The 7,098-nt window shown below is 45.6% G+C and overlaps 1 protein-coding gene across 2 annotated transcripts in view; it reads right to left on the reverse strand.

Moving 5' to 3' along the window:
- Nucleotides 1-6,673, reverse strand: part of elavl2 (ELAV like neuron-specific RNA binding protein 2) — a 28,327-nt gene extending 21,654 nt beyond the window's left edge. For both annotated transcript variants that reach the window (XM_008289965.1, XM_008289964.1), the window contains exon 1: nt 6,509-6,673. The gene's annotated coding sequence lies outside the window, so the exon portion shown is untranslated. The remainder of the gene's footprint in view (nt 1-6,508) is intronic.
- Between the last annotated feature and the right edge of the window lie 425 nt (nt 6,674-7,098).

The raw sequence follows: 7,098 nt of genomic DNA on the forward strand, positions 1-7,098 counted from the left end.
CTGCTTGTTTATGTCAGTAATAGCATCAAATTATATGTAAATGTACCTGAAGTCACTACGAAGCAGCTGAGTCGTGTATTCTGGGTATAAACTTGTGATTTTAGTTGCACAGCAGCAGCCTGGTTAGTCTGACTAGTTCATACTTGTGAGCACGAAAATAACCGATTGCAGCTTTATGGGGAATTCAGCTGCAAACGGACGTTGTGTATTTTCTTGTGCGTTGTTGCTGCAGAGTTTGAGCGAGTCATGCTTTTGCTGCTGCGGCCGCCATTTTCTAACCTGCAAAAAAAAAAAGCTGCTCACGTCATGACGCAGCAATCCCACCGAGGAGGGACAAAAAAAACATTTGATTTGATGAAGTTAAAGAAAAACTACTTGCAGCAGCAGCTCCATTTTCCAACTTTAACTGATTAAAAACGGTCCTAATCCCGCCGAGCCGAGCCGACGCTGTGAGCTTTCTGGCGAAAAGGTTTTGAACTTCACAGGTCAACTCGAACCGCCACCCGCTGCTCTTTCCATCTGCTGTTTGTCTCAAAGCGAAACCGGTTGGGGGACTGGAAAACTTTTTTTGTTAACACACGACACAAAAGGCCACAAGGATGGGCATTTATTTAAAAAAAACACACACACACAAGTGATATTCAGCCAAAGCCTTTCATTCGCCAAAAACATTGCGATTCCACGCAGCGATCTGCTCCACGAGCAGCAGCAGCGCGGAGAGAAAAGAATCAGGCCACCGGAGAACATATTGCCGTTCAAGAAATTGACTCGCTTCAATCTCCATTTCATGTGCTTCACCTTTCATTCCACGTACAAAGCACCAACACTGGCTATTGTCCCACTTGAGATAGCGCCACAAGGCAGAAATATTTCATTAGATAAACACTTGGAAGGGGGATCTTGGCAAGATGCCTCTTTCCCAAAAAAAAAAAGAGGAATCCAAGGCTTTCAGTGTGTGCAGCCAGCCAGCAGCCTCCTCTTAGTGCAGGCATTTGAGTGCAGAGCATCTTGTTCCCCCAGAGGCCCTTCCCCTCACAGTTTTCATCAGAAACCAGGCCCAGATAAAGACCACGAGGTTCTTTTTTTTTTGTTTTCCCATCACTGCTAAGATAAACCCATCCACCTCCACACTTTTACCCCACTGAGCACGGCCGCCTTTTAGGACTCATTAAAGCGCAGCGCGTTCAGTTATTTGTACTTTCAGATCCCACTGCCTGCTCGCAAGGGGGCAGAAGGAAAAGCAAAGTGTTGCTACGAGGGAAAAACTGTCGCTATATGTAAAGAGAGGGACGCTGGAGTCTCGGCTCTGCTTCACGTCGGTCCCTTCACGTACTTTTTTGTTTTGCGTCTGAGCCACGTTGTCGTCCCTCAACCTCCGAAGCCGGTGCTGCTGGCTCTGTTCTAGCAACTCGCCGATCGCGCTAATTAATTACATGGAAAAGTGACTCCGAGTGGGCGTCTGGAAGCGAGATTTCACAGCTGATCGAGCTCCACCGAAGGTACAGCCGAAAAACCTGGGCCGATACGGAATCGATGGCGACCCCGGTGGCGCGCCGCGGAACAGAACCAGTCGAGCGGCTAATCGGAGAGAACGCGAGTCCGAAGCTATTTTTATGATTGATTAATCATTTGGGTTATTCTCGGAGGATGAATTTTGTGCTTCCAACTTTACAGGTTACCGTGTTGAAGCCCTCAAGGGAGACTGGAGTGTTTGCACACCACAAAACACACATTAAAAAAAACTATACTTTAATATATATGTTGGGTAAAAGTAAAGAAACTAAACAAAAAGACGACTTAGAATGAGAAAAGACTGATTAATTCATCACTGTAAAGAGAATTTGCACTGTTACACAACTTGAGACAAGCTTTTTTTAAATTTTTGCTCAAATTTCTGCCACTTTAAACACAAAACAAGTCACAGATGAACCCTAAAACGTGAACAGCTGATCCTGTTTACGCTTTATGACGAACGCAGCCTCCCACTAAGGGCCCAACTGTTACGTCACACGCGCTATCTTACTCTGAAAAGCCACTTCAGTGTCAATTAACAGCCCTTAATTGAACGCTAAACAACGACACGTACTGCGGTTTATCTTTTCCTTCCTGTAACTTCACTGTATGGGCCTTTTCCAACGCCAGCGAGGGGGGGAAAAAAAAGCAGCAGAACGACGCTTTGACGTTTTTCAAATTCAGCCAATTTGCACGTCCGACCGGCTTCTTTAAGTCGAACCTGAAGCCAAAAAGCGAGATCAGCGCGTACTGATGTGACACTGAGCACTTAAAGCGAGGAGGAGGAGGAGGAGGAGGAGGCACGAATCTCTGCTACCGGCTCCTCGGAGGATTAAATTGACCAAGTATGCGTGACAAGCTGCGAGAGTGGAAGAGAGAACTCCGGAGTGCGCACGCTGACATGCACAACCTGTCCTTGAAAACTAAAAGCCCACAAGTAACGGTTCAAAATACCCCGAGCTGAGGAGCACAGATGTGACTAGCATGCACGCACACACTGGCACGAAAAACATACAAAAATTAAGTCTAGGCCCTCTTTATTCGGGGTGCAAACGTTGCTTAAACATTTTCATATGCAGCTGTGCCCTAAATACTTCTCCAACGTGGCAGATCTCGCCGCTGTGACGTACCGCAATCTGACAACTGAGTTCTTGGGGAATAAAAAAAAAAAAAAGCTTAATTTTGCTGATGTGAAAGCACTTTTGCACGTTTAATTTCCATCACGTGTCGGCCTGTGTTGCTCTGCAGTCTTTCCAACATGTCAGCTGTAGATTAACACAAAAACAAAAAGCTGTACATCCACGTAGAGGCGGACCCCGTCGGATGAAAGTTGTCCCGGTGGTGCAGAGCTACAGCGGGGAAGGGTTGAGAGCACCCAAAGCCAGCCAGAGCATGTCAGAATAATACTGGGAAAAGTGATGCAACTCTCAGTTATAATTGGCAGCCTGCCTCCAAAGTAGAGGTGCACGATCCCTCACCAACACTTGTGGAGAAAAAAAAAAATGGTAGAAATCTCTGGGAAAAAAAGTACTACTACAGCCTCAAATCAAATTCAGCTGAATTGCTCAAGAGACGGCAACTCATGTTCATCAATATTGACATGTTCTGAAATCCTGACCAGAGGCGCTTTCTGATTCTCTCTCTCTCTGGCCTGATGCTGGTGCTGAACCAAGCACCAACGTGATTATTCACATTTACTCATCTGGTTTTAATTTTCTTTTTAAAAGCAGTTGTCAGTGTTGCAAGCAAAAACATTGCAGCTGGTTTGCCATATTAAATATAGATAAATATACAGGAGCAGGTTAGCGCTGGATTCTGAGCACATACCAACTGTGAAACTGTAAAAGTAACACTTAGAAAAGGAGATTGGGAGTGAAACCTACAGTAGCATAGCGGTAAATAATTACCAGACACTGTTCTTATCTGCTATTATATTTAAAGGAAGAAAAAAAAAGCAGTGTGTGGGCCATTATTGCGGAAAAGTGTGAAGTTAAAGCTGAACCTGCTGAAAACCGCAAGCAAGCACGATGAGAAAGTTAGGATAAAGAAGCTATTTTTTAAATCTTTAAAAAACAAAAAAAGGTCTCAGCTTTTGGATTATTTCAGCGTGAGGGGGTCTCGGACACCAAATTGTGAATTTCTCACTTGAAAAATGTTTGTTTTAGCATATCCAAGAAACAAACGCCTGCAGCGTTGTTGAGACGTACACCGGCCCTGCGTCACGTCACACAACTACACAACGAAGCCACACAAATCAACACCTACACAGAGCATGAAGACGTGGCGATCTAACGCAGGGACAGGGTTCAAGGGCGGCGCGTTGCCGGCCTCCAGCCATGACCCCCGCATGCAGAGGCAGGGCCACGAGGGCCGAATGGGAACAGTCCTGAGCCCAGACCGGCTCAGCTGCACCAGGGGGGGAGCGCAAGGCGAGGCTACCAGGAGAAGAAAGGGGGATGGGATGGACATTTAAGAAGGACAAAGGGGGCAAAATTGCTTTTTTCCCCCCCCTCCCTCTCTCTCTCTATCTTCTAAAGCCACCCACTCCACTGTACACTAACCCAGTTCTGGCGGCGGCACACATCGCTGCTGTACCGAGGCACGGCGGCGATGTGTGGCCTTTGGAAGTTCACTCACTGTCCTGCGTTTTAGTCACTCTGTCAGCAGCCTTTATTTAGAAAGGCAAAACGTGGGGGTGGAGGGGTGGGCTCAATAATACATAAAGACAACCGCTCTTATCTCCTGTCCTTCACAGAGGTTGCTGGAATCGTGGACGCTGCATGAACAGAGAGGGAGGATGGGGAAAAAAAAGAAAACGCCTCAAAGCAGCAGATATGCGTGACACACCGGCGATCAGACCTGCAGGGACACTTCATACCAACCTCAACATTACAGATATTAATTGGAGAAAACAATCACTACATCACCAGCAACCAAGTGAAATTCAAGATACCGACTAAATCAGATGCTCCAGCATGTCTGGTCTGTTATGTGGAAACTACCAGAGATCTAAGAATTGTCTGACACATTTAAACCATCAGCATCAACCACACATGTCCTGTTTTTTTTGGGGCAAATTAACCAGCAGTACCATCTTTAAGTACAGATATCAGTAAATATTAGAGGCCACATACCACACAAAAAAGTACAAACACGCCTTTTTTCTATACATGACAGCATTTCGTGCACAGAAATGAACAACAACCTGCCCTTTCTCTGCACAAATTGACAGCCTAAATAAATATTTTTGCCAACTTTGTAGCACTAAATGTGGATTTTTTCCCTCAATATTGGGCATAATTAGGGTCAATTATAACAATATGTGAAGGTACACAGGCTAGTTTGTGCAGCACATGGAAATATAGGTGTTAATTAAACCCATAGTTTGTTTTAAAATGTAAAAATAAAGTCCGTTTTGAACGTTAAAAGGCATTTCCTAATTAGGCGGACGAGGCCAGAAGCCCGTTTGGTTTAATTGGCTAATCAGACACACCTGCGCTAATGCGGCTAAACTGCGCAACGTGCTAAATTAACAAGTCGTTACCACACCTTAGCTAGCTGTAGCGGGGGCTAAACGGTTGGAAATCGGTTCAACTTGACACCATTTAAAGAATAAACGAGCTAAATTCGTTTCCTGTTTCGGCGTTTGGTCTTTTCGGCGCCGGAACCTCTAAGCTAGCTCACGGTGGTTTAGCCGAGTTTTAGCTAGCGCGGCCGCGCTAATTGTAGGTCCAATTATCATTACGAAGCAGTTTTTTTCTTGTGTTAGCTACGACACCGAATTGCTAAAAATGAAAGCAACGGTTAACTTAAGTGGTTAAAAGTTGCATAAAAGCGGGCAGCTTCAAGCTGCGCCAAAATACGTTTTTTCCCCAATGAGGTTCGGCGAGCGGCTCGGCGGCCACGTAAACGCCGCTGCTTTTTTTTTTTTTCCTGCGTTCAATTCTCCACCTGAATTTTAGCCCTTTTTGTCGCACTTTGCGGTGCGTCTTACCTTGAGGTGTTGTACCGGCGTCGCGGGGTATTTATTGATGTAAAGGTGTGCGGACGTCAAACTTTTGGTCGCAGTCTTTGCGCAGCACAAAAGGGGCGGTGGCGGGAACGCGGCCACCCTAAGTAAACTAATCAGAGCGTCAGCCAATCAGCGGCGACCCTGCCCCGACCCCGGAAATGAGCCGCTAACTAATTGATTCGCTGCAGCTGCTGTTTTGGAGCCGAAAGCTAGCACACATGTGGACTACAAGGAGAAGGATAAAAAAAGATGCTGAAGCTGAGCTAGCAGCTGCCAATAAAAAAGATTTGATTAGAATAAATAAGAATCTATTTTAGATTTCTGCACTGTTAGGACACATGCGAGGAGCCAATAAGAGGAAAACAGGAGATCTGGTGTGCACTTTACACATAATACACATAAATCAGCCTCTGATGGCATAACTTCATCCAGCAACTCCAAGTAGCACAACACGCAGGCTGCACTTAACCTATATTTACAGTCTACAACCCCCTTTTTAGCTATTTTGCATTAAAAATGCTCAGTTTTTCTCACAGGATTGCATTAAAATATGTATTTTTTTCCCCAAATCCCCACATCACAAGTTGCGCTCCATTCGTGCACCCAGCGTGGAAATCTGCACACAAAAACGGAGTGTCATAAATCCAACATTTCCTCCCAGTAAAACAACCGATGCAGCGTTTTCCAGGCCTGTATTTCTACACACTCGAGCGACAATGCGTCCGGAAAGGGAAAAAAAAAATTGAGCACATGTGCGGAGATCAGGCTATTGTAAGTCTCTCTGTGATGCCAAAATGCACCGCAATCCAGAGTTGGAGGTGGTGGTGGTGGTGGTGGAGGTGGTGGGGAGGAGGGGGAAACATGAATGCATCACGGTGACTTTCCCCCTACATCGCGTCCTGTGCATGCAATCAAAGGCTACGAGAATGCCAGAAACGTTTCAGGTGAAGGAGCGACACAAAAAATGTGTAGAAAATATCTTACCGTTTCTACAAATGAAAGTTAGGGACGTCCGTTTAGGCAAGGAAAAAAAAAAAAAAAACAACCTCTGAATGAAACACCTGGCCAATAGCTCGCGAAAGGACCAGATTCCGCTCTGCCTCTAGTTCAAACTTGGAAACATAAAAAAAAGCCAACACAAACAAGATAAAATGAGGAAATGAAATATTTATTAAATCAAAACACAGAAATGACTTCCTTTCAGCAAATGCATGGAAACAAAAGGAACCAAGAAAAAAAAAAAAAAAAAAAGGGAACAGAAGAAATGAAAGGAATCAAATAATTAAAAAAGCCGGCTTCTGCCTGTCTCGCTCTTCACAGGTGCGCCACACCGATACGCGACATCACTGAGTGGAAACCAGCGCACGGAGGAGGTTGTCTTTAAAAGGAAGCTAGTCCTGTCGGCGGTTATATAGGGCCGTATCACAGCGCGCCTATACCTCTCCGCACTCCCTCCGTTTCATCCATTCAACCTACACATGAACATGCATCCGGACGCGGAAGTATACCCGGAGTCGCTCCATGCAGCGCTGATGCGCACCGAGGCTCCTGCGCCGCCATTGGCTGCGCGGCGC

Source organism: Stegastes partitus, unplaced genomic scaffold (genome assembly GCF_000690725.1).
Source record: "Stegastes partitus isolate 25-593 unplaced genomic scaffold, Stegastes_partitus-1.0.2 Scaffold648, whole genome shotgun sequence".
Taxonomy (NCBI): Eukaryota; Metazoa; Chordata; class Actinopteri; family Pomacentridae; genus Stegastes; species Stegastes partitus.